The 27,746-nt window shown below is 42.0% G+C and overlaps 1 long non-coding RNA gene across 1 annotated transcript in view; it reads left to right on the forward strand.

Annotated features, from left to right (window-relative positions):
* LOC121147820 overlaps window positions 1–26,205 on the forward strand; it is a 59,892-nt gene extending 33,687 nt beyond the window's left edge. The window contains exon 3 of the long non-coding RNA XR_005882474.1: window positions 26,045–26,205. This is a non-coding gene — a long non-coding RNA (uncharacterized LOC121147820). The remainder of the gene's footprint in view (window positions 1–26,044) is intronic.
* The last annotated feature ends 1,541 nt before the right edge of the window (window positions 26,206–27,746 follow it).

A 27,746-nucleotide genomic window follows, 5' to 3' on the forward strand; every position in this document is an offset into this window, starting at 1 on the left:
ATATATTTCAAAGCTCACATTCTGTAAACCTATGTATGATTCAGAAATTGATTAATAAAATATCCATTTTTTAATTGCTTGGCAAAAGTTAGTGAAACTTGAAGGGTTTTTGAAAATCAGCCAAACCATTTTGACAGTGTTTTTTCTTTAAAAGATGAAGCATTTTAAGAACAGAACCTTTACATAGCGTTAAAATATTTTTTTGTACTTCAGTGGTTAATGGCTGAGTTGGCCTTTTTGATCTCCAAAGGACCGGACGTAGCTTTTCAATAATCTGATCCATTTAATGAAGTATGTCATTCTTTAAAAAAAAATTCACACGTATAAACACACACTAGTGGGATCCTATAAGGAGGTTTGCTTAATAGTTGTGATGTTGAATAGTCGTATTACGACAAGTGGGTGGCTGTAAAAGCCCCCTGTCTGTGTGGTTACACGTTCCATGTGAGTTCAAAGCAGAGGCAGCATTTGAAAAAACACAAATGAGCTCAAAGTCTGCATTCCTTTTAGGAAGCCAACACCTGTGGAAGGAATGCAGATGGTTTCCACTTGACTCTCAAGCACAGAGCTCAGACCTGGTGGTGTTTGGGTAGGAACCTCTCTGTTGGGCACGAGTTCCAGGTACAGCACCTGTGTCTGGCCTGTTTTCAGGAAGGCGAATACGGCAGCAGTTGGAAGTGTTCAGAGAATGCATCTGCACCTTGCTTTCTAAACCATGACGCTGTGCAGTGATGGATGAGTGGGTGCAGTTAATGTGAAGTAAGCCGCAGCCCCTCTCAGCAGCCAGGTTTACATTTTGCATGCACTGGGAAACCCCGGGCAGACGGTGTAGTACACTTAGGCTGAGTCCTGTGTGAGTAGGCGCTGAAGATAAAGACATCATTGATGTTGCAGACGGAGCCTCATCATGCATAAATAATTCCTGAGGATGGGATCAGTTGCCTTGGGTGGTGCTTCCCATCCTTAGGCCACGTGCATTAGATCAGCAGTTTATTGTGGTGTCTGAAGAATTAAATGTACAATTCAACACTGGGGCAAAAAAAGTTACACAAAGAATATTCATACTCAATGAAGAATGTATTACTCTGTGCAACTTTTGGTGTGGGAAAGTACAAAAGTCTGGCTCACTTGTTCATTATTCATTCACTCTTTACTCATTTATTCTACGAATGTTTATTAAAGTCTGCTAGATGCCAGGAGCCATGGCTAAGGCTGCGGGAAAAAAAAAATGACATCCCTGCTTCTTAGAGCTCAGAGTTTCACATAGTGTGGTTGTTGACTGTGCACTCAAGCTTTGTGATATTGGGCAAGAGACAGCCGCTCTGTGCTTTAGTCTCTGAATATACGTTAGAGGGTTTTCCCAGAGGAGTCTTTCCAGTGGTATATTTTCTGGATTTAAACTTCTGTTCCTAAATATTTTTGCCTTTGTGACTTAGCATGCTGCTCTCCTGAATGCCTGCATGTGATGGGACAGTGTGGCTCAGCTTGGCTGCGGGGGTGCCGGTCAGAATCACTGCCTTGACTTGCATCAGGGCTAGTCACCTTTCCAGAGTGTATGGCCCATTCTGTTTGGCATGTAAATGCATGGTTTCCACTGCTGCTGGAAATATTTCGGGGAGTTCTGAAGTGAGTCTTCACATACAATGGTACTTGCTCCTTTTTCTGAGTCATTAGTCCAGGGCTACTGAGTTGTTTCAGCTTAACTTCAGCACTACCTGACAAAAGTATACTTGAGGTGGGGTGATTTAAACGTGACTCTTCTGCAATTTGATGCTATTTGTATTGATGATGAACTCAATTCCTACTTACGGTATCTATTCTCATAAAGTGTAGCTGAATACCTCTATACTTTGACTATTGCCTTGGGCCTTTACTATTATTTTTTTAATGTTACTTTTATTTGAAATGCAGATTTACAGAGAAGGAGAGCCAGAGAAAGATCTTCCATCTGCTGGTTCACTCCTCAAGTGGCCACCACAATGGTTAGAGCTGACCCAATTCAAAGCCAGGAGCCAGGGGCCACTTCTGGGTCTCCCATGTGGGTGCAGGGGCCCAAGGGCTTGAGCCATCTTCTTCTTAGGCAATGAGCAGGAAGCTGGATCAGAAATAGGGCAGCGGGGGCTTGAACCAGTATCCATAAGAGATGCCGGCACTGCAGGCAGAGGCTTAGCCTGATAGTGCTACAATGCCTGTTCCTCTTTGGATTGTTAAGAGTTGTAATTGAGTAGTTCAACAGAGACTCTGTGACCCACAAAGGCACCAAATGATTACCATTTGGCTCTCAACACCTGGATTGTGGGATAAACTTAAAGTCCCTTACTCTCAAATTCAAGGTTATGTGGCTCATGTACACGTGGCCTCATGTATGGAATTATGTGTAGCATCCACACAGTGTCCCCTGAAGCTGAAGGCAGGCTATAGCAGGTGCATGACAAGCGGTTTCTCATTCAACATCTTCAGGGCTCGGCATGAGCTGGGGTTGGGTTTAAAAATGAGCAGTACTACTGTTCACTAAGGGTCTACTTCAATGTAATGCATTAAGAGGGAAATACAGGAGTCTCGGTGGTGAATGTGGATACTTTTATAGGTTCATTTTTGTCTGCACTAGTTCTAGCACATAACCATTTCTGAGTAAATGTTTATGTTATATGTAAGCTCTTGGGAAAAAAAATCTGTTCCTTTGACTTGAGGTTTCATGTTTAAAGCCAAGTGTGGGTGCTATGGTAAAGAAGTTAAGCCCCCATCCCATCTCACAGTATGTGGTTTGAGTCCTATTTTCTTTCAGATACACCATTCTAACTAATGATCATCCTGGGAGGCAAGAGCCATGACTCAAGTTCTTTGGCCCCTGCCACCCCCATGGGAGCTCTGGATGAAGCTTGGACCCCCCTGCCTTTGGTCTGGCCTGGCTCTGGCTGCTGCAGTAGCCTTTTAGGGAATGAACCAGCAGATAAGAGATTGCTCACTCTGCCTTTCATATAAACAAAGGTTAATAATAATAAAGAAACCAGGCTGCTGGAAATTCTGTTTCCTTCATCTACATTTCCTGAATGTCTACCATATACCGGACACTGTGCTGAGGTCAGGGACCTAGGCAAGAACAAGATACAATTCCTGCTGTCGGGGGGCTCAGAGCTATTGGGGTTGATAGACACTTTCCTACAAAGTGATGTGCTTCTAAGCTGATGAGGAGGAACAAGGCTATCCCTAAAGGCTTCCTGGAGGAGAATGCCTTGTTCTGGCCTGATGACCGAGGCACTGTGATCTTCTTGTCTGCTTTCCTCCAGAAGCCATCAGGTAGAACCTGCCACCGTAGGTGACAGTGTGAAGAGGTTGGGACTCTGGGAAGTGATCATGGAATTGAATATAGTGGAGGTGGAAGGGCACTGCCTGGCACACTCTACCCCGTGAGAAGGTGCCTCCTGGGAAGGGAAGGGTGAACCTCTGCTAGATGCTGAAGCTGTGGGCTCCTTTGTCTTGGCCTTCCCAAGCTGAGAGCAGACACTGGATCCTTTCTGAAGGATCTGGGCGTGATGCTTGGTTACAGCAGCAGCACGGGCTAAGGCACAGAGGATAGCTTTTTTTGTTTGTTTTCCCCTCAGAAGAGCAATGTGCCAGAAGGGTTTGTTCCAGCTTCTCTGGATAAGCCTTGGGGACAGAACTCAGGCAAGAGTGGCTGGCAAGACCCTTACCCACCACTGTCTGATGTCATGTACTGCGCAGCTTTCCCTAAACACCATCTTGCTAGAAAGGAAAGAAACCTGGGCTGTGCAAGACACACAGCTCCCATGCTAAAAGCCAGGCCGACTAAATCACATGGGCTTGTGAAACATACCTAAAGGCAGCCACATCAGCAGCTGACCGACACTGGGCCAGCCTTCCACAGAGCCCGGCCCAGGGGTGACCGCTAGCCCATTCCTGGCTTGTCACAGAATCCGGCCCTTCTTCCCAGGAGCTTTTAGAATCAATAAAGATAAATAAAGGCAGGAAATCTGTAAGAAAGTACTAACTTAGTTGTATGCCAGATTGTAACACACAAAACACACACACACACACACACACACACACACACACACAAAGCGCCCCTGCAGGGACACAGTCTGGTAGGATGAGATCAAAGGGCAGCCCTGGGACTGGGCCTGCACAAGGCTTCTTTCCCAGGCAGCCCACATCCTGCCCCGGCACAGCTGAGCCAGGCAGAGGAGGAAGTGGTGAGTGGTGCAGGGGCTTCAGCCGTGGTTCTCAGGGATGTGGGCTTAGGACAAGGGCTCCAGGAGTGTGCCTGGGAGTATGGGAATGATAAGTGCCCATCTGCTGCTTTTCACAAACAACCCTGGGGAGGCCAGGTTTTAAATTACCTGCCTCCGTGCTCTCCCTACCCCCTCCTCCCGCCCCCCCCCCCACCCCCCAGCTCCACCCTGCTAAACCTTCCCTGTAATCTTATAAAGATGTCAGATACAGATGGGCCTCTGGAGGGGCAGCACCCTATCTGACAGTCCCCGTATCAAATAGCCAGAGAGCCCTGGGGTTGGGTTGCAACAGGAATACCCTAATCTTGATTGCATTGTTTTTCCTCTCCCTAAAAGGGTGGGATTGGATTTGGGCATGGGAGGGGAATCTTCCCCAGCTCAGTGGCCTTACACCAAGTAAGGAAAACCTGGGAGGTTGCTTTGCCCATTCAGAGGGCTCAGCAGGGAAGATTGCAAGAAAACCGGTCTCTGCTGGGGGGGAGGGGGCGGTGGCAGAATCTTCCCTCTGCTCTTCTCCAACCCTGCACTGCTTGGAGGGACTGCTGAGCTACTGCCAGAGCTCAGCCTCCAGGCCCTGAGCTCCAGAAGGATCACCTGTAAGTGCACGCAGGCCTGGAGGGGCAGGTGGAGACCCCCCCCCCCGGCTGTACCCCCCATCCTGCTGTTACTCTCCTTCCGTGGGACAGCTCAGGGGATTTATGCATCCTGCGGCCTTTCCCTGCCTACGCCACGGATATACTTAGCAAGTGCTGCGCTGGGTTGGGAATTTCCCTAGGATGGGCCAGGACTTGTTTCCAAAATAACACCTTTCAAAGCCTGCAGAGAGTTTGAGAAATTAGATAATTGTGTGATATTTATAAAATGAATTACGTGGTGCTAACAAAGTCTGGGCAGATGGTTCTGATGCTGAAGTAAACAACACCTTATGATTCACTAAGGTTAGAGGGAGAAAGGCCTTTTTCTTTTCTTTTTTTTTTTTTTAAGCTCTTACTTTAGAACAAAATCTTTGCCAACAATTTTGACAAGTCACAAAGTAAGTAAGGCACTTTTCAAGGATACAGTGGTTGTGTCTGGGTGTACACGGCCATGGTTAAGTTGTCCTATCTCCTTCATAAAACACTTAGGGAACATTTGAAATCTGCTTGTCCCTGTCTTCAGAAAGACACAAAGATAATACTTTATGGCCCCTGGTCCTTCATGGATTTTCAGTCGAGTGAGGCAGACAGAGGTATGAACAGGTAATTGCAAAACCGTGAGCTAAGTGTTAGCAGAAGGAAAGAACAAATGCCACAATGACACGATCGATTTACAGTATGAAAGGAGAGGGGAAAACAGCTTCATTGCGGAAGTGATGTGTGAACAGTACGTGAAAGAGAAAGAGGGATTTTGAAAGCTGAGACAAGATGCTGTATTTTTTTCACCAGCCTCTTCATGCCCCAGGGCCTTTGCATGCTCGGATTCACTTTTTTTTTTAAGATTTATTTTTATTGGAAAGGCAGATATACAGAGAGGAGAGACAGAGAGGAAGATCTTCCATCCAATGATTCACGCCCCAGGCGGCCGCAATGACTGGAGATGAGCCAATCCAAAGCCAGGAGCCTCTTCCAGTCTCCCACGTGGGTGCAGGTTCCCAAAGCTTTGGGCTGTCCTCGACTGCTTTCCCAGGCCACAGGCAGGGAGCTGGAAGGGAAGCGGGGCTGCTGGGATTAGAACCGGCGCCCATATGGGTTCCCGGGCGTGCAAGGTGAGGACTTTAACCACTGCGTCATCGCACCAGACCCATCGGATTCACTTTTGAGTCCTCTTAGTTGTGGGCTTCTGGTCAGTTCAGAGACCCCTTCTTGCAAACCTTTCTCCCACTCACCACCCACTGCTTCAACCTTTCAGAAACTGGAGACCAGGTTACCTCTTCCATGGGGAAATCTGACTTCGCTCATTCCATCCCTTCTATTATTAATGTTCATTTGTCAAGCACCTCTCCTGGAGAGCAGTTATCACAGTTGCACTTTTCCACAATTTGTTTGATTATCTGGATGACACACGCAGAGCCTGCCACTTCTGCTCAGCTTCATTTCTTGACTAAATAAAGGTTTGTGGAATGAATGCGATGCAGGTCGTTCCAGGTGTGAGAGCACGCAGTGTGTTCGAAGTGTGACAGGTGGCTTGGTGTATCGCATCTTGGGATGTGTGAGTGAGTGGCCAGGAAGCAGAAGATTCTTTAAGAAATTTCTAGACTTAGGTTTATATGTGCTGGCTTGGTTCCTATTTTTCCATATTCAGAGATATTTGAAAGCTCTACTTCTTATTAGATTTCTTGTGTATCAAAGTTTAAGTCAAAGATGAATTACTAAGAAGATAAACTTTTTTGGAATATGATTTTTTTTTTAAAAAAAATTTATTCTAAAGGCAGATTTACAGAGAAAAGGGGAGAGAAAGATTTTCCTCCCGCTGGCTCACTCCCCAAGTGTCTGCAACAGCTGGAGCTATGCTGATCTGAAGCCAGGAGCCAGGAGCCTCTTCCAGGTCTCCCACATGGGTTCAGGGTCCCAAGGTTTTGGGCCGTCCTCTACTGCTTTCCCTGGCCACAGAGAGCTGAGTGGTCAGAGGAGCAGGTGGGACATGAACCCCTGCCCATATGGGATCCTGGCACATGCGAGACAAGGATTTAGCTACTAGGCTATTGCTTTGGGCCCGTGGCATATGACTTTTAAGGCTTAAGTTATGTAATTTTCACAAAATGTGATTCCAATATAACATATACAGAAAGTTAGACAATGTGTAATTGTCCAGGCAGGATAATTTAAAGTGAACTCTGCCTGGATCTGATCCATAGAAATTAGTAGATGAGATGGAAAGAGTTTTACCAGAATCTTAGAAAGTTCTAGCATTCAGAAGAACAGATTCTTATTAAAAAAAAAAAAAATCTTACAATAATTGACATACTGAGACTGGAGGAAGCATTTGGAAACACATCTCTGTTTACCAATTTTTGAATTGTAGTGGTTGGACTCAGTATTTTTTTTTCCCCCCTCACACAATCACAGCTTGACCACATTTGCCCTTCAGGTTAGAAACTCTAGAGGCTGTCAACCCTCTTGCGGTGATGGTCACGTGGTGGGCTGTGCACGTGTCTGAAGGACTGTTGGTGTCCCCAGTGGTGAGAGGTGCTGCAGGCGACAGCTCACTTGTCTGAGCTGTCTGTGTTTGACCCTGCCGCAAGGTCACCTTGACAAGAAACGCACAAGGACAGCAACTGGCTCTGCCAATAATGGCAAGCAGAGGGTGTGGTTTTTCTGGAGCTGGGCTTTGTATGTAAAATTGAGGGCATCATGGGTTTGGATGGGATGTGGGCCAGGAACAAACAGGAAGAGTGGCAGCTGAATTGGCATGTCGGTGAGACCTCTCGGGGCAGAAGCTGGCCCTGGGTTGGCGGGTGGATGCCGCAAAGGGAAGCAGGGACTCAGGATCTGTGAGGAACCGTCATAGTAGAGAGAGGACAGGGCCAAATCCCTGGAGGTGTCAAGGCAAGGGGATGGGTACCTATTAGCTTGCTCTTCTAAGCCCAATGCCAGGGATGGCTTTTGGAATAAGAGAACTGGAGGCTAAGGTAGCAAAGGAAGCTCACTGGCTTAAGCAGCACTGAAGCAGGAAGCCACTCCGGCTGGATACGGTAATGGAAAGACAGCGCATCCAAGGGAAGGGAATCTGCAGCTAGCTCTGCTTGTACATGTGTGTGAATGTGTGTATCATGTATCATGTGTGTATCAGAGCTTCCCTTGTGTGTGTTAGTTCTGTCCTGACAGAAACCCTAATCATCCAATAATTCAATATTATTGTCCCCACTTCACAGACAGACAAAAACAGTCGAGTACCTAATCGATGTGTTTTACACCAGGCTGGCATTAAGCAGTAGAAGTTGGGATGACACCTGGGGTTGCCTGGTTTTATACCTGAGATTGCTCTACTGTATCAATTCATATTCATAGGACACCTGCACTTAAAAAAAAAAAGCACAAAATAATGCAAAACAAGTTGAAAAAAAAAAACTGTCGAAGGGAGGAAGCCTTGAGAGCAATATTTGGGGAAGAATAAAAAGGCAAGGCAAGGATTTGGTTATACACCAGAATGTCAAGTCAGATAGAGGAGATTATGCCTGCTGTTTTTCCAAGCTCCAGTTACAACATTAACGTAGTAAAATGAGACTGGGGAGGTGAGACTTCAAATGTCCAGACCACTGCAGAAAATCGCCCAATCTCCTTCTCTCTTTCTCTCTCTCTCTCTCTGAAAAACAACATGTGGTAAAATGTAGACTTGAACTTCAAAGAATTTTATCCCTAGACTGTTAAGTCAACAAATAAAGAATGAGAACTCAAAATTAACTTTAATAAATAAAGAAAATTCAAAATTAGTTTGGGAGTGGCAGAAATCCGGGAGAAAGTAGCAGTATTCGAAAGACCAGAATGAAAGGGAAGAAAACTTGGTAGATTTAATCTACGACGAACGCCCACTCCGTGAGTGCTGCTTCTCACAAAGGGGTCTCTTGGGACCCCCTTTGGAGTCCACGTTCAAACTTTATGGCTAAAGTGAGTTTCTTTGGGCGTTTGGCTGAGAGGTTGGCTTCCTGTCTGCACCTTCTGGCCTAGCCTGAAAATTACATTCGAAAGATTTCGAAATTTTATCAGCCTGTTTCTCTTTTCCATCAGAAGCCAGCAGTTTCCCACGTAATGGAGGTGAAGGATTTTCCTATTTGTCTTTCTTAAACCTCCATCCTGTGAGTTGGGGCCCATTGTTCCCTTTTCTCAAGGCTTCATTCAGGGGATGTGTATATAAAGACTTTGGTGTGTACAGCATTGTGCTAAGTGACATGGATGGATGGCCATGTCTCAGGGAGGTTGTGGTGTAGTGATAAGGAATGGTAAACCAACGAGCGAAACAGAGAGCGAAACAGATAGTACCGTGGGCGTTGTCAAAGTTGTTCCTGTTGAAAAGGAGGGGTAGAGGACATTCAATTTCGTGAAATTGGGGAAGATTAGAAGGCAGCTTCTACCCTGGGAAGATGATGGAAGTGGTTGGACTGTCTGATCTAGAACCGACAGTGCCTGGCACACAACAGATGAATATAGACACAAAATAGGCAAACAGTAGATGTTAGAGGAACCCACAAGGCATCTTGAAGAAAGGGTCGACATTTTGATGTTTCACCAGTGATGGAATGAGAACACTTGATTTAAGCATAGTTATAGGTAAGCATATAACTCCAGATTGTAAGGGATTTCTCAGTGTTCCTGAGTCCTTTCATTTTTGTGATCTATGGGACATGGTTTTGAATCCTAAATACTATAACTTTTTGAAAAATACTGACTTATTTGAAAGACAGAATGAGAGAGAAGGAGACACAAAAGAGAGTGGTGTTACATCTGTTGGTTTACTCTCCAAATGGCTGCACCTGCCAGGGCAGTCCAAGGCAGAGCCAAGAGCCAAAAAAATTCCTTCTGTGTCGCGTACATGAGTGCAGGAGCCCAGACACTTGGAAAATCCTCCACTGCTCTCCCTGACACATTCACATTTAGCTGGATCATAAGTGGAACATCTGGGACTTGAACCGGTGCCCATACAGTTTGCCAGCATCCCAGGTAGCAGATTTCTTCACAATGTCGCAATGAAGACCCCATTTTTATAGTTTCATATTTTTTGGTGTGTTTTGAGGATGTCATACAAATCAACAAATATTGAACAGGAGAGGTCAAACAGGGACCTAACGATATTTTTCAGTTTTCAGACCCTCAATTCGATATTTCCACGTCCGCTTTAAAAATAATCCTTGGAGACATTTTCCAAGCTTTCATGTGGATTGTTTGCTTTCTGCCAGAGAGTTTCCATTGGGATTTCTTCTGTTCCAGGGATTCTGGTGGTAAGATCCCTCAGATTTCTGTTTACAGAATTTATTTTGCCTGTATATTTGAAGGAAATATTTGCTGAGCATAGATTTGCTGGGCATGATTGTCTTTGGCTGCGTTATATGTTTCACTCCTGGTTTCCGTAGTTCGGTGGAGAGTCTGTGAGGGTCATGTTTGTTATTTGAGAGTGTTCTCTCTGGCCTCCTAAGACTCACTGTTGGTCGGTTAAAAAAAAAAGTTCTCTTCAATTTCAAGCAATTTGAATATTATATTTGTCCCTGCTCTTGAACAGTTTTACTGTAGTGGTCTAGGTGTGGATTTTCTTTGATTTCCTCAGTCAGCATTTGTAGCATTTCTTAAGCCTGTGCTTTGATTTCCTTCACAGTTTTAATAAACGCCCAGCCATTATCTCTTCTTACACTGCTTTTATCCTATTCACATCTCTCTCCCTCCAGGATTCTGCTTGCATGTGTGTACACGTGTTTCCTATGTTGTTCTTCCTCTTTCTTGCCAGGCTTTCATTTTTGGTCACTTTCTTTTGATGCAGCTCCCAGTTCATTTTTGATCTCTTCAGCTGTGTCTTGGGATACCGTTAGGCCCATCTGTGAATATTTTCCTATTAGCGGTTCTATTTTAAATTATGGAATATACCTTTGATTCATTTTATGCCAGATTCCTTCTATATTAGTCATAGTTACCCTAAAGTCCCCTCTGTTAATGACAACATCTCAATTCCCTGTGGGTCTATTTCTTATTTTTCTGATGATGCTTCATTAATTCTTGGTGAACATGGTTATTTCTGATGAATGCTGACCATTGTGTGTTAAACTTGCCGAAGTACTAGGCATCCAGCAGTAGTGTTATTTTCCTTTGCAGTTTTCTTTTGGGAGGCAGGCAGGCGGGGAGGGGGTGATACCCGTGCTCGTGGTACTCTGCAGTCTTGGAGAGAGCTGCTTAGTCTCTGGTTTGTGTTCACTTCTTTGGTTTAGCTCTTGGGAATCTGAGTCACCTGTCTAAATTGTGAGGTCATTTCCTTTCTCTGAGCAGGCTGGGAACTCTAATGTTTGTCTGTCTGGGCTGGTGAGACTGAAATAAGCTATATTCAGTTTCATTGTTTTCTTACTGCTTGAGACAGAGTCGGCAAATGGAGTCAAGAGAGTAAGATGTCTGCCATCTTCTCCCCACTGGCATGGCTCTTCAAACCATCATGCCTCAATCGTCCTCTTAATGCCAGCAAAAGTTTTAACAATTGGCTTCCTGGTTATTTGAGACCTGTATTAATTGAGCTGTTCTGATTTAATCTAGTTTGTTGTATTAAAGGTAAATTTGAAGTGCTTTTTGTTCTGTTGTTGCTTTTAAATATTTACTTATTTTTATTGGACAGGCAGACATACAGAGAGAAGAAGAGACAAAGAGCTTCAGACTGCTAGTTCAATCTCCAACTGGCCACAATGGCCAGAGCTGAACTAATCGGAAGCCAGCATCCAGGAGCTTTTTCCAGGTCTCCCACACAGGTGCAGGATTCCCAGGCTTTGAGCCACAAGCAAAGAACTGGATAGCAAGTGGAGCAGTAGTGATGTAAACCAGATCCTATATGGATCCACATTCAGGGCAAGGTTTTAGCCAGTTGGCTATCATGCTGGGCCCAAAGCGTTTGTTTAAGACAGTCCAATTCTACATGTTTTAATCCCTTGACCCTAGGCTTCCATGTTTACAAATGTGACTCTATTTCTGTGGGTGCTACCTGGAACTTGGCTATCAGAAATTCTTGATGGGGGGCAGGAAGCAGCGTTGTTGTGCAGTGCCTTCAAGCTCCCTTGTGACAGCAGCCCCCCTCTATCAGAATGTCAGTTAGAGTCCTGGCTGTTTTGCTTTTCTAACCCAGCATTTCTACTAATGGGTCTGGGAAGGCAGAGGAAGATACTCAAATCCTCAGGCACCTGCCATTCAGGTGGAAAAGTTGGATAGAGTTCCTGGTTCCTGACTTTGACCTTGGTCAAAATTGGCTGATAGAACTATTTGGGGAGTGGCCCAGCAGACAGAAGGATAAGTATGTTCACTCGCTCTTCTCCCTCAAATAAGTATTAATTTTTTTTTAAATTCAGGTAAACTTTGTAATGTTTTTTCTATACTCAAACACTCCAGTATCGTGTGCAATATTTACATGTCACCTGATGTTTGCCAACTTTACTAGTTACATTTAATCATCACACAACTATACAATAGTAGACATTTATAGTTAAGTTCCCCATAGAGACATATGTGCAGATTTAATTAGTGAATACATTATATATGTGTTAATTTATCTCTTGTTATCAAAGTGACTGTTTTGGAAAATGGGAATGGGAAAGATGAAATATTAGAATTTATATCAAAGGACTTGGTGGCCAGCTGGTCGTAGAACGAGGAAGGAGTGACCACTTTGCTTGGGTAGGCTGGAGTGATGCTGACTCTCCCTTTGAGGAGATGCACTGTACTATTAGGGGAATTAAATTTTAATTGCCACGGTTAATAGTAAATATAGAGTAGTAGGATTGAATTGTCCGTCCAGAAGGTAGAGTTACTGTGGGCTTACAAGGGCTATGTGACAGAGTTGTGTTCTTGGTCATTTTAAGGAGGGGAAAAGAAAGCAGGAGGAGACACTGCAATCTTGAAGGAGTATTGAAAAGCAGGCACAACTGCGTTGCCACTACCACCTGCTGCCCCGTCCCCTCTGTTTCTCCTTTCTTCTCCCATGTAACGTTACCAGATGCCAGTCATTGTACTATGTTTATGCTTACATTCTTAGTAAATTTAAAAATGATTTTGGCCATCTGAGAGGCAGAAACAGAAACTATGTGACAACAATTGCATTCCTAATCTGCTGCTTGATCTTCAAGTGCCTGCAACAGCTGAGACTGGGACAAGCCAAAACTGGGAGACAGGAACTCATTCTGAGTTGTGCATGTGTGTGGCAAGTGCCCAACCACTTGAGTCATTTTCAGTGATGCCACCCAGGGTGTACATCAGCAGGAAGCAAAGTAAGGAGCTCAGCTGGAACTTGAACTCACACAGTCCCATATGGGATGCAGGTGTCCTAGCTGGCATTGGATCCCCTAGACCCAAGGCCAAACCCTGTACTGAATTTTTAACCCTATAGTATAGGTATTCCAGTGGTCCTGCGTGGTAGTCTTTTCTCCATCTGACATTGAAGGCAGTATCTTAAATGGAGTAAAGTGTCAAGCTATAAAATTGATTATGAGGTTGATGCAAATGACAGAGTTCTAGGAATTGAGTCAGAGGGAATGCTTGACAATTAACCTGAAGACAAGTGGCTGAGTGTGATTTTGGAAAGCTGTGTGTACAGTATAGAGTGTTAGTGAATGGGCTGCTGGTTGGAAGTAGAGTATAGAAATATGATTGACAGGCTCTTCCATGATGCATGGCACATAATAAAGTCCTATACTGGTAGAGGCAGCAGAAACAGAAAAATTAGGTGAATGTGGGATCCAGATGTGGAAAGTTCCAGAGTTGGTAACTGAAGATGTGAAACATAAAGGAGAAGAATGTCCGGAAGGACATTTCAAGTCTGGGGAACAGAAATTTCTGACTCTCTTCTGCTCCTGTCTTTCTTGCATGTGCACTCTTAGAACTCCGCTCCTTTCGCAGCCTGCCCTGACCCGCTCACCTCCTCCTCCCACCTTCCCTGTGCCTCCCTGTTCCTTCCGAATCGGCCTGGATGTGTGCTCCCAGTACCACGTTGTAATCGAGCTCTTCTCACTTTTCTCTTTTTTAAACTCATGGATCATAACCCTTTTCTGCCTCTCTTTCTTCTCTGTCTGAAGTTTTTGAACATATATTTTGTGTGATATTCAGGTTGTCAGCATCACAGAATGTCATCTTTTAGTTTTTCCCCAGTATGACGTGGTAAATAAAGGAGTGAAAACTATGCGAAATCACGGGCTAGTGTCAGGAATAAGTTTAAAGAAGCTGTGTCCAAAACAACTCAACAAAAATCAATGGAGTTTTATCAAATGCTGTTCTTCCTTGATTTTTTCTAAATTTTTTTGTCTTGATTCTAGTATATTTTATCTCTGCTAATTCCACAGAATAATAGTCAAGTTCATCACTTCATATTGAGAAAATAATAACCAAAAAGAGAGAGAGAGAAAAAAAGAGAAAACCAACCCAAACTCCTGTAATGTCATACTATTTATGGGTGACAATTTTCCTTTCTTTGCAATTTGTATTTCCCTTCTTATCCCAATTTCTATTTCATAAGACTTTTGCTTAATGAAGAATCTGGTGAGCTGTAAAATGACTAAATATTGGACTGCAACGTGAGGGAGAGGAGCCGCTTTAAAATGACTGACTTGCCGCACAGGGGTGTGTGTCACAGGGCTCCAGGGAGCGGCTGCTGGCTTGGGAAACTGACGGAAAGTGAGATTACCCAGAACTTGGAGAGGAGGTACTACAGAATGAAGCTGCAACAAAATTCATTCATTTAGATGTGAATTGAGGATTTTTATATTAGGAAAGAAGACTGATAAAACAATTTGCTGCCTCTTCTCAAATTCGGTATTTGTCATGTGAAAAAACAACGGCCCATGGGCTTTAACTGGAATGTCCATGTTTTCTAGAAGTTGAGCTTGTGTTAGAAGTACCACTTAACTACAGTGGTAGCATTTGATACCTTTCTGGAGGGAGGTTTACGTTCTGGACCACGTGTGTGATTATTTGTTGTAATGCAGGGCAGTGAGCATGTGTTTCATTTTTTTAAAAGATTTATTTTTATTGCAAAATCAGATACACAGAGAGGAGCAGACACAGAGAGGAAGATCTTCCTGTCTGATGATTCACTCCCCAAGTGACTGCAATGGCCAGAGCTGCGCCAATCCGAAGCCAGGTGCCAGCCTTCCTTGACTGCTTTCCTAGGCCGCAAGTAGGGAACTGGATGGGAAATAGGGCCACTGGGATTAGAACCGGCACCGATATGGGATCCTGGTGCTTAAAGGTGAGGACTTTAGCCACTAGGCTACTGCGCCAGGCCCTGTTTCTTTATTTTTAAGGTCTTAAGACCAGACTGAAATTAATATTTATATTCAATTTATTTGGGGACAAGTATACTATTGAAGAAAAAAATAAATATTCAGTATGACTTTTTTGTTTGTTCATAACCCATCCTAAACCCACGAAGCAGCTTTCCCTAGCCCCTGGGATTCTGGGCCTGATGAGGTATCCTTTGGACCAAGGTGGTGCCTGGCCACCAGGCCTGCCTCACCTCCTGATACATGGAGGTGAGCTGAAGAGAGTTTGGCCTTGCCTTTCTAACTGGCTTTAAAATATGATGCTGTTAGAAGTCCAGAGAGAATAGGCTTTGCAATTTAAATCCCTCCTTTCTCCCTAGGTAGAACTCTGAATTTTAGATTTCATGGGCGAATAAGTAACCTTAGTGAGTGATTTGAGACTATAGTACATAAAAATGTGTCAATAGTTCAGAAAGACTGATAGCTCCCTTATAACCAAAGCCACCTGCAATTTTGTAAAAGTCCAGCAGCATAAGCCACTCTGAACAGGTAATCAATTCTGTTGTACCAACAGTCACTTGTGTTCACCAAGGAGGCCTACTTTCTCTTCCTAAGCAGGACTATACATTTAAAAATAGCATAAGCCGAATAATCACATCTTCTGGAATATTGGAGGTGCCTGCAGTGGTAGCGTTCTGTGCCTCCTCTTTATTCCTGGCCTTTCTCTCCTATTATCAAAGGAAGCGCAGTGGAACTGTATTTGTAGAAGTAACAAAATTGGGGGCCCAGCACGGAAGAGGCTCCTGGCTTCGGATCGGCATAGCATCGGCCGTAGTGCTCACTTGGGGAGTGAATCATCGGACGGAAGATCTTCCTCTCTGTCTCTCCTCTCTGTATATCTGCCTTTCCAATAAAAATAAATAAATCTTTTTTTAAAAAAAAAGAAATAACAAAATTGGTGCCAGAACTTTACTGACCTGTTTTTATGTACACATACTCTTTTATAAGTGAAAGCTTTATTCTTAGTAGTAGTATTCTAACTAGTATGCTCAGCCTTGCTTAAAGGGACTGTACGCATCTTCTACTACTTATGTGTCTCTTTGATGGAAGAGAGTAGGATTTGAATTTACAAAATCAGATTTTGTAGGACATGAGAGCATCCCTGAAAATGTGATTGTAGAATCTTTTTGATTAAGGCTGCCTTGACTGACAGATTTGCAGTTTGCCTGTTTGTCTTCTCCTGGTACATTATAGTGATGCTGGGTTCTGTAGTCTTTCGTTCCATGTGACACACACTCCTCACATTGCCTGTCAATTCCTACATGACGTTAAACTGCAAAGCAAATCCTTCATTTGTTCCACCAGCATCTTTGATCTTCAGCTGGGGGACAGTCCCTGGTTTTGGGTGCTGATGCAAGAGATACTGCATGAAGGCAGACAGGTGACCCCCTCCCCCCCCGCTAGGAGCTGACATTTGAAGATGTCAGTTAGCAGTTGTTTGAATTCTATATCTAAATTCCTGTAGCTCTTGGTTTACTAGCAAATGATGATTGTGGAGGAGCAAGTACTCTCCTTTGCTGGTACATGTCATCCCCTCTTGCGTGGGCAACTTGCTCCTTTTCCACTTGTCTACCATGTTGTGACCTGGCCAGGGGGCCTAGCAGACACTGGTACCATGCTCTTTGGACTTCTCAGCCCCAATCATCATGAGTCAAGGTAACCTATTTACTGTCTAAGTTAGTAAGCCTTGGGAACTTGTTATAATGAGACAAAATGGACTAATATCCACTCCAGCCCTAACGTGCATCCCATGAGACTGAAGTCAAGGGCTAGGAGACTCCAGCTGTCTTAAATAGCCAGATGTTAAAAATATTTACAGCAATATAAGATGTCTTACTCTTCTCACAATAAATGCTTTGCAAACAGTCTAGTTAATGTTTATAAAAATATATTATTTATGTTAAAGTACAGTAGACTATAAATTATTTTTTAAAGAATTAGTGTTAAACATTTCTTGGTGTTAACATGTAGCATGATAAATATATATATATTATATAATACATGTAAAATTGACATAAGCAAAAATTCTTTTGAGTCCTCAGAACTTTTCTAGATTAAGCAACTCATCCTGAAATGAACCAGTATGACTCATTGGTCTAAAGCCATGTGTGTTAATGAACCCTTCTCCCAGGAATTTGAAGATTCAGGGTTCTGAATCTGCTCTTAGCTCTCATTTTGGTTGAATTTCGAAAAGCTTAGGTTGGATTCTCCTATTGGCTCAAGGCCTCCTGTTCTGTGTACAACACAGGGTTAAGACAAACAGGACGTAGTTGGCAGGGTTCAATTTCAAGTTGCAGTCTTCTGTGTCCCAAGATTACAAAATCCTTTAGAACGCTTTCTGAGTCTCATTCTACAACTACTGAACACGGAACACTTGACAGGGGCTGCAAGATGGTTGTTCTTGGAGATGTAGGTAGCTTACAGCGCTTCGTGTTTAAAGGAAATCAAAACTACTTACCCAGAGCGTCTCCATCGCTCATTTGGAAGTGAAGAATTCTGCCTGTTCTATTTTCACCCCTTCAGGGCTCTACACCAAGCTGATTGCTAGTCTTTGCTGGAAATCAAGATTACTTGTAATCTTTTCTTCCAAAGCTTCTCCTTTCCTTATTCTCAGTTTTCTTTTGGACTTCCTAAAATTTTAATTCCAACTCACTTCAGTTCTTTTCTATGGATGCTTAAGGACCCCAGTTTTGCTAATATTTGATGCATTAAATAAAATAATAAACCAAACGATCCTCACTCTAAAGGCACTTTACCTTTGGACTTATTAAAAGCCAAGGCTTAATGTTGGGGTAAAATAATGTGATTTTTGTTTTATGATTTTTTTTTAAAAAAGAGATTGTTACATTTCGGAGGTAATGTGTCTGTTCCCAATGAGTTAACTTCACGATCCAATGCCATCTGTCATTGATGCAGGAAAAGAAATAGTTGCTTACTCTATGGTGTACATTAAATCAGTTCTGTTAAAGGGGAGAGGGAAAATGAGGGTGGTGACATAGAATCAAGAAATCATAAAATTTTCAGGGAACTACTTCCTTTTAACTGGTTCTTGGATGCCTTATCTCTGGCCCCTTCTGTAAGCTGATCCAGCTCATATAGGCATGACACACGAACCATGCAAAGCTGCTTTTTAAAGAGATTTTAATTCCTGCTTGACAGGCTGGGCTAAAGCCTGTGAGTGACAATAGGTTTCTTTTTAAATGTTTTCTTTAACTAAAAAAAAAAAAAAAAGACTAAAAACCACATTGCACCTGGCATTTCGTTGAATACTGCACACACACACACACACACACACACACACACACACGTTTTCAGAAAGGGCAAAAAACAAGTTAAATGCTCAGATGTAGGTTTTAGAAAAATGATAAAAAAAAAAAACAGCTGCTTTGTCAGGATTCCTGCTTTAAAGACAAGAAACCGACCTTGTTTGATCCACTGAAGGCTATGTCTGTCCACATTCTATTTTGAATCTTTTAGGAGTTTCACCATTTTCTCCTTTCCACAAAATTAAGCCATTTCTGTTTAAATTCTAGTCTGAAATTTCATTCCGTATTAACCTCTGTGTGGCAAAAGTACCAGAATACGCTCTCTAGGATGATAAATTTTGTCTCTCGTATCCAATAGCGTGGGTAATGTGGGAGCTAGAAATTAACATCATCCTTACGGAGTGTGTGAGGTCCAATCCAGAAAAAGAGCAAAGGAATTTAGCAGGTGCTTACAAGTGTCCTCCTGCAAATATGAGATGATCTCTAGTTTCTTTATGATGACCTTAGTATGGAGGACTATACCAGAACCATAGCAAGTGTAGCTTTGTTTCACATAGGGCTGGAGGCTGACAGTCCGAGATCCAAGGGGCAGCTTGGTCCAATTCTTCAGAGTTACAGACTAGACTATCAGTTTTGATTCTTACGGTCGGGGAGCAAGCAAGGGAACTTGCTGCATCTTTATGTTTGAGAGCATGAATTCTATCTAATCCCAAGGACTGTATCACTCTGTTAAAAAATACCCAAGGAAATCAACTTTGTAAAAATGAAAGGTTTATTTAGGGTCAAAGTTGTGGAGTTTCAAGTTCCAGATAGGGTTCAAGTTCAAAATAGGTTGGGGCATTCTTGGGAATGCTGGGTCAGGAAAAAGATGAGACACAAATGAAGGCCGTTCTGACAGCTTTCTCATGAGGACTCCCCTTGGAGCTGCCCAATAGGCCCTGCATCAGAGACACTGTAGTTGAATGAAACTGTTACTTCCTGATGTCATTACCTTTTGACTTTGGAGTTTATAGTTCTATGTGATTTTGGGAAGCAGATCCTATTCACACCATATCAGGATTTGACCCACCATCCTAACCAAATCCCAAAGGTTCCACCTCCAAAGTCTGTCACATTGGGATGAGGATTTTAGCACAAGAATTTTGGAAGGACTCAGATCTCCACCATAGCAGGTATCAAGCAGCTTGTGTCCCCACTGGAAATACAAGGAGGCTTCCAAAAGTTACCAGAAAATGTGTGTTATCGCTTAATTCCTTTTTTTTTTTTTTCCCTCAGTGACTTTCTGGAAGCCTTCTCATTTGTAGTGGAGACAATTTAGGATTGAGAGTAATAATGATAAATCTAATAAAGGCGCTTGTGACATCTTTGATTATGGTGCAGATGATGGGAATAGGATAACTTCATTGATTCAGTGAGGTGTTTGGATATGTGGTGAGTATTTTACACATGTTTTGCTCAGAGAATTTGCACTCCTGGCCCGAGAAGTAGGCACCATCATCTCCAGTTTACAGATAAGGGAGTAAATCACCCAGGTAGTAAATTGTAGAACACCAATACAGTTTGATGCCAAATCCAATCTCCTCACCCGAGCTCCAGCTGTACTTGTTTTGCTCACAGTTGGAGAGAACAGGCATTGCTTTTCCCTTTTTGAGAAGACAAGGAGACTAAAGTTTGAGTGACCTGCTTCGTGTGAGCTGAATGGGAGCTTGGTGCCAGAGCTGATGCTTGTGCTACAAAAAGTTGCCAGAAAGTAATCAGTTTTCTAACAGGAGCTCTGTATGGACTTACAAGGAAAGAACAATTTGCAACAGCACAGAATAGTCATGTTGTTTTCCATATGTGATCTTCCCAGAATGCTCTGTTCGCTGGGATCTTACTCCCATTTTGCAGGTCTTTCGATATTTCTGTAGTGCCTTGTTTGAATCATTCCAAATCATGACAATTTGGAGAATTACAGGATGTTGAAGTCAAAAACAGCTTCTGGACACACAAGCTGCTTTTGAGAGTTCAAAGTGTCAGGAAGTTTTTGTTGTGTGGACAAGATTGTTGACATGCAGGAACTGACTATAGACTTGCTGCATTTGGGCTCCTCCACTTTCCTTTTAGGGCTTGGCAGCATTGTGGTTCCCTCACGCACACACTCTGCCACGGTGGTCGGAGTTTCAAAGATAACATGGCGTAATGACCTGGAAATCAGGCACCCATGGGAGGTGCTTCTGCTTTGTTACTCATTATTTCACTTCCCCCATCTTTCCTATAAAGGGGTCCAGTGTCCTTGCTGTCAGGATGTGCTAGAATATTTCTTTTTTATCCATTTTGAAAAACTTAGTCATACTTTGACATTTTTATTACTCAGAAATATCCTTATGTTCATCAAAAACTCTTTGTAGCATGCCTGTGGACAGTTGTGTGAGTCACGTGTATTGAAAGGCAGATGATAAGTCCCTGGAAGACAGCTTAAAACTCTGTTAACGGCTACGGCCAGGGAATGAGGTGCCGTGTTGATAGATTTAGTCTTACATCCTGGATTATGTTTTATCCTAAGTAGATTACTAAATCTCAGGAAGGCAATGTAGCTGCTTGCCTTTCTTCCCCACTTCCTTGCTTCTCTTCTTCCATAATAATTTAGGCAAAAAGCCATTAGCATGATCCGTGCAAGGACAGCCCAAGGAGGCCAATGAATAAATATGTTGGAGGTCCTGGGAGCCAGACTTCTCTCCAGCAGAGAAGAGCATTGCAGATAAAAACAGGAGAGCTGGATGAAACCTCATGCTGTGAGATGGAATTGGAGGTGTCAGTGTGAAATGTGCATGTTGAGTTGTGGAAATTTCATACATGTAGAAATAATATATATAACCTTAGAACCAGCAATGTGTCCCAGTGCGTTAAACTGCCACCTGCAATTCCAGCATCCCATAGAGGGATGCTAGTTCACATCCCAGCTGCTCTACTTTCAATCCAATTCCTGGCAAAGAGAACTGGGAGAGCAGTGGAGGATGGTTAAAGTAACTTGAGTCCCTTCCCCATATATTGAAGACTAGGATGGAACAAAGACTGAGCAATAACCACAACGGGATTTATACAAGTCCCACATCTAAACTGACAAAACTCAAGACCCCCAAATAATAATGATCACTATGGAATATGTCCTACTGAATCCACACTGATGTAAATACAGGAAAACATGAACAAACGAGGAAACAAGAAAGTTCTTCCTTAAGATGGTACGCCATATAGAAAGAAGGCTGAAATTAAAAGATGGCTGTTTTGCAGTCATCATAGTCATGATTTATTCAGGTGAATATCTTAGTGGATGCTAAAACTAGTAAGAAAGTCTGGATGGAGGATCAGGATATTTCTGTAACTAGAAAGTACCCTCCCGCCACTCATTTTCATTATCGAGGAAAATGGTACCTTTACTGATAAAACTTGTCAGATAAGACCTTAATGAAATGATCAAATATCCAGACACTGTGATAGAAAAACTGACATCAAGTGTCAGTGGTGGGATGCAATGAGAATACACCATCATTTTTAGAAAATGCAATCCTTTGGTCTTCTCTTGAAAACACTTCAGTTGTGCCCCATTAGGAGTCAATTTTACTAAATGAGTAACCTGTAGCTTTTCATAATATAAATGTTGTGAAGGACATTCCAGATGGACAGAGCTAGAGAAAAATGACAACTAAGTGCAAAAATTCTGGTGGAATTCTTTGACAAAAAGAACATGCCTGGGGTGACTGGTTGAACATTGATGGTATTTCTGAGTGGAAGGTACGTGTGTATGTTTTGAGCAGTTTGAACATTTTTGCAAGTTTAAACTTCCTTTAAAATGAAAATGTAAAGTCATTAGCACAAAGAGGACTACATCAAAAACCTGTATAGCAAAGGAGATGATCAACAAAGTGACGAAGCAACCAATGGAATGGGAGAAAATCTTTGCATACTACACAACTGATAGGCGACTAATATCCACGATTTGTAAAGAGTTTCAAAAACTCAATGGCAGCAAACCAAAAACCCTGTGAAGAAATGAGCAAAGGAAATGAACAGACATTTTTTTCAAAAGAACAAAATCAGCTAGCTAATAGGCATATAAAAATGTTCAGGCTCCCTAGCTGTTAGGGAAATACTAATGGAAACCACATTGAGGTATTGAGGTTCCACCTAACTCCAGTGAGACTGGCCTACATTCAAAACTCTACTAACAACAACAAAAAACAAAAACAAAACAACTCTACTGACAGCACCTGTTGGTGAGGATGTGGGGATAAAGTTACTCTCCTTCCTTGTTAGTGGGAGTTTAGGCTAGTACAACAACTATAAAAGTCAGCATGGACAGTGCTAGGAGAATTGGCCTGTTATATGATTCAGCTATCCCACTTCTGGGAATACATTCATAACAACAGACATCTGCATACGAGAAAGGGATTTGTAATGTTAGATGTACAGCAACACAATCTGCAATAGCAAAGATGAAAACAACCTAGATGCTTGTCAAAAGAAACTGTGGTACATCTACTCCGTCAAATACTACTCAGCCAGTAAAAAGAAAGAAATTCTAGCACTTGTAACCAAATGATCCCAACTGAGACCCTTATGCTCAGTGAAACGAGTGAATTTCAAAAGGACAAATTTCATATATTCTTTCCGATATAAGACAACATCCATGCAAAAATATGAGATCAATAGCTCTTTCAGTATTGTTTTTGCTACATCTCAGGGGCTTTGGCATTTTTGTTTTTATTTTCTTGCATTTAGAAAGAAGTTTTCATTTTTTTCTTATTAATTTCCTCACTGACTCATAGGTTCCACAATAGCACCATTTGCTTCAAGAGTCTTTAATACTCTTTTTCATGTGTTCAGCGACGCATTCAGGAGTATGTTTAATTCCATGTTGTGAATTTTCTCTGTTTCTCTCTGTTGTTGATTTTGTTTTATGGGTTTTCATTGAAGGAGTTGTGTAATAACTGTGTGGTGGAGACTATCGCATGTAGACGGGAAGATACAATGCAGTGTGCATCTTTACTTAAAAATCAAAGGTGAACTCCCAATGAAACTGCCGAGTGTATGTTGACAATAGGATGCTGGACTCTCTGCCATTGTCCATGCCTACAATGTCAGGATACACTGAAATAGAATGATGGGGTTAACCACTGATTGCGAAGGACTATAGTATTGTAATAGAAGGAGTATTGGGGCTGGGGCAGGGATCTGTGGCGGTGAAAGGGAAATCCTGCAGCCCGTGGAATTATATTATGGAACAATACAAATAAAGTAAAATAAAATAAATCAATTTAAAAATAAACTTCAAAAAGTAGAAACATTCAGGAAAGTACAGTTCCCTTATTACAACTGTATTAAGTAGCAGGATTGCTTAGCTTTTAGTGTTTGTTTTAGTGATGCAAAATTGTATTAAGACAGTAGTTTTTGAATTCCATCTTACTTTGGAAGTTTTTTTTTTTTTTTAGCAATTCTTACAGGGTATAATCACGAAATTAGACTTTCAGTTTTGGATTTCTGTGAAACTATTGAATGAGCAAGGAGAAAGTTTAATATGACCAAGACCTTTGTGGACATTGTGTGTGGTTTGTGTTTCTATAGAAGTTCACTCAAATGAAACGGAGAGAAAAATCACAACTAGGCAGTGTCCTAGGGCCATCTTCGCGAGTATTGTCGTGGTAATGAGGTGTGATAAGTTAGCCAAGGAATGAGTTATGCAGAATCAGACTGCCGGGGTCCCCATCCCGCCCCTGCCACTCCCCACGGTGTGACTCGGAGCCAATGAATTCATGCTTTTGCTTCTCATCTACAACATGTAGGTGGTAAGAGTACATATCTCTTGAAGTGTTGTGCTGATTGCAGGATTAATACCAGCAAGTTGCTCAGAAGGATACCAAATGTACGCAAAGTAAATACTGTTATTATGGTTATGCTATTATTATTGCTGCTGCTGCTTTAATATGTATACCTTCTGTAGAGGCTAGGCAATCTGAAGAGCAATAATTTTGAGTTGCTTGTTAGCAGTTTCGCCCTCCCACCCTTACTGCAATAATAGACAGTAATACCATTATTTGGGATATTCACACTGTGTTAAACCTCCACATATTTCTGTATCTGCAAGAACAAGTAAATGTGCACTTGGAAAAGAGTTAACAAGCACGGTGTCCCTGAAGCAGGGAACCATCCTCCAATTGGTGCTGTCACCCAGCACCCTGCCACCTGCTTCGGGATTTCCCTCCTGCTGCCTGTCCCCCCAAGGCTTCCAGTCAAGCTCATGCTGTTCGTACTTCACGCATTGAACATCAATGCATTGTGTTAAGCTTTTTGCATTTTTATTTGTTTGTGCTATGTTCCTTTCTGGAAAGAATTGAAGGAACATATTGAATTTTCTGCACTCTTGATAAATACTAAATTGTCCCGGGAAATATATGAATTACCAAAATATGAAATGAAAGAAGACACAAATCAGCAGTATAGGAGGAGAGAAAGAGACTTTATCAAAAGCATGGACAAAATGAATGAGTCATCAGAGGATGTATTGGCAGTGGGAGGTGCTGGATTGCAGAGTGTGGGTTTCCTTTTTTGAGTTTTGCAGAAGTTGAGACCTAGCAGCACATTTGGGACTATGTACCTGAATAATTCAGGCACAGAGATCTTTGGATAGATTCTGGCACGTAGCTGGCTTTTGGACACTTTACCTAAATGGCTCAAATTGCTTTTCCTTGATTCAGTCTCTGACTGACCTCCCAGACTATAGTATCTTGAATTTTGGACCACATTTACATATTTTGCAAAGCACTGGCAGTAAGATAGGAATAAACCACTTAGGTCTCTTTTATACCATCTTAACTTGTGAGACTTTCCTCATAGAATTATGTAGTGGACCCATGTGTTAAGATGGTATGTGCAGTAAGAACTCGGCATCTAGAATCAGGAGCCCAGGGTACAAATCCTGACTTTGCCATCTGTGAGCTGTTTTCTTCATCTGTAAAATGGTATTGGAAGAAGAAACAAATGAGGACATATGTGAAAAAGTATGTGCAATATAGGAAGCTTTTAAAAAAATGTTAACTAGTACATATTTGTCTAATGAATGTAAATTAAAAAGTTGCAGTTCTTTCTTGAAGTCCCAGTACACATGTCTCCCCTTGTCCACAGAATATGTTCCCAAAATGCCTAACAGGTTCCTGATATAGTACCCAAATATATATATATATATATATATATATATATATATATATATATATATATATATATTTATATATATCTAAAAAATATATATACTGTGTTTTTATCCACGATAATGCTTAATTTATGAATCGGGCAAAGAAGATTTACAATGACTAGTAATAAAAGTGCAACAATATAGCAAAATAAAAGTTGTGTAAGACTTATGAATTACTTGAGGAGTTTTCCACGTGACATGTCTGGCTTTCACTTGATGATACGTCAAAGCAAAACTGTGGCTAAGGGGTGTGACCGTATCTACCTGATTCGGTAATGACTGTGCAACTGCTTTCTTTCACAGAACTATCTAATGAGTTGTTGGCTTTTGCTTACAGATACAGTCATCTCCTGGAGTCACCGTATTCTCTCTGGAGGCATAGATCCTGACTTGAAAGTTGCTGATAAAAATTTTTTTGGATGCCAACTCTACCAACTTGAGGTCAAAAGATAATTTTATTCACTTAAATATAGTTACTGAGGCATGGAGAAAATGCTAGCATGTTTTAAAATGTAGGACACATTAAAAAAAAATCCCGGTTCCTAGTGTTGAAGAAGAGTGGGGTACCAACAGACACATGGGATAAGGAGACAGGTGTGGTTTCCTGCAAGGTTATAAAATGGTACATGAGAGGTGTCTTAGAACTGATTTTTCATCTCTCCAGCATCTAGACCTGGAAACAATGTCATAAAATCTGGGGAAAACAAATGAAATACGAAGCAGCGTACTGCACAACTGAGGCAACTGGTAAATGAAATAGGGATGCCTCGGACAAGATGCAGACATTGCAGTAAAAGGCAATGAAATGAAGCCTGGAGCCACTCAGGCTGTAACTCAAGACTCTTGGAGAAGACACCTCTTTCCGGAGATGTCCCTGTTCGTGTTCTGCCTCAGTAAATTGCTTCATAGTGTTCAGTACGGAAATTCTTTTCGGAGGATGAGTGTGAGAAACCTCTGATCATTGGCTTCCTATCAAGATGGCTCTGTCTCTTACTCTTCCCGGAGGGTGTTCTTCCGAGTTACCGCACACCCACACAGTGAACTTGCACTCAACATTGGGTGATGCGTGTACCCGTTAACTGGCTTTCTTCCCAAGTTCCTCCTTTTTCGATACCACTTACCTTTCCCTTTGTCACTTGTTGTTCTTAACTTTTTTTTTCCTGATTCTTTTATCCCCTTCTTTTTAACGGGAGGTAATTCATTCGTGCCTCAACTCATCGTTTAGCATTAGTGGTTTTGAACACAAACTCACAAAATTGAACAGCTGTCATCATGATTTAATTCTAGAATGTTTTTGTCACCCTGTACCCATGAATAATCACCCTCCATTTCTCCTTTTCCTCCAGCGTTTGGAAACCACTAAGATACTTTCTAAGATTTAACTCTTCTAGACATTTCATACAAGCAGAATCATACAATTTGTAACCGCTTATATCTGACATTTTTATTTGGCATAAAGTTTTTAAGGTTTATTCATGTTGAGCATATATTGCTATTTTTTCCTATGACAGAATGATACTCTATTTTGGAATGTACTATATTTTCTTTGCCTGTTCATTGATTATTTCCCCATTCTCCCTATTTGTACCATTGAGGGATGGTTAGGCTGTTTCCATAGTTTGGCTCTTTTTGAATAAGGCCCTGTGAATATTCACATATGAGATTTTGAGTTGACATAAACATTTTCAGTTATCTTGGGTTCATATGATGGATCTTCCCAAAACGGTATGCAAAATCTGTAAACTACACATAGATTTGAATTTTTTATACAAAAAAGGAAACTTTTAATTCTATTTTTCATGATCTCTCTGAAGTCCCTTGCAAATCAAGAGGAGTTTAGTGGGGTTTGGATGATTCTATGCTTCACGTCTGCAGGGACTGCTAGAGTGAAGAAGGGGTTACCATTATATTCCCACCATCAGTAGATAAGTGTTCCAGTTTTTCTGCATTTTTCCACAAAACTCATTACTATCAGCCTTATTATTATTATTACTATAATTGTCTTTGGATACACAATGATTACTTCTTAGACTTCTTCC

The sequence above is a fragment of the Ochotona curzoniae genome, unplaced genomic scaffold (assembly GCF_017591425.1).
Source record: "Ochotona curzoniae isolate NIBS_2020 unplaced genomic scaffold, NIBS_Ocur_1.0 scaffold_461, whole genome shotgun sequence".
Classification (NCBI taxonomy): Eukaryota; Metazoa; Chordata; class Mammalia; order Lagomorpha; family Ochotonidae; genus Ochotona; species Ochotona curzoniae.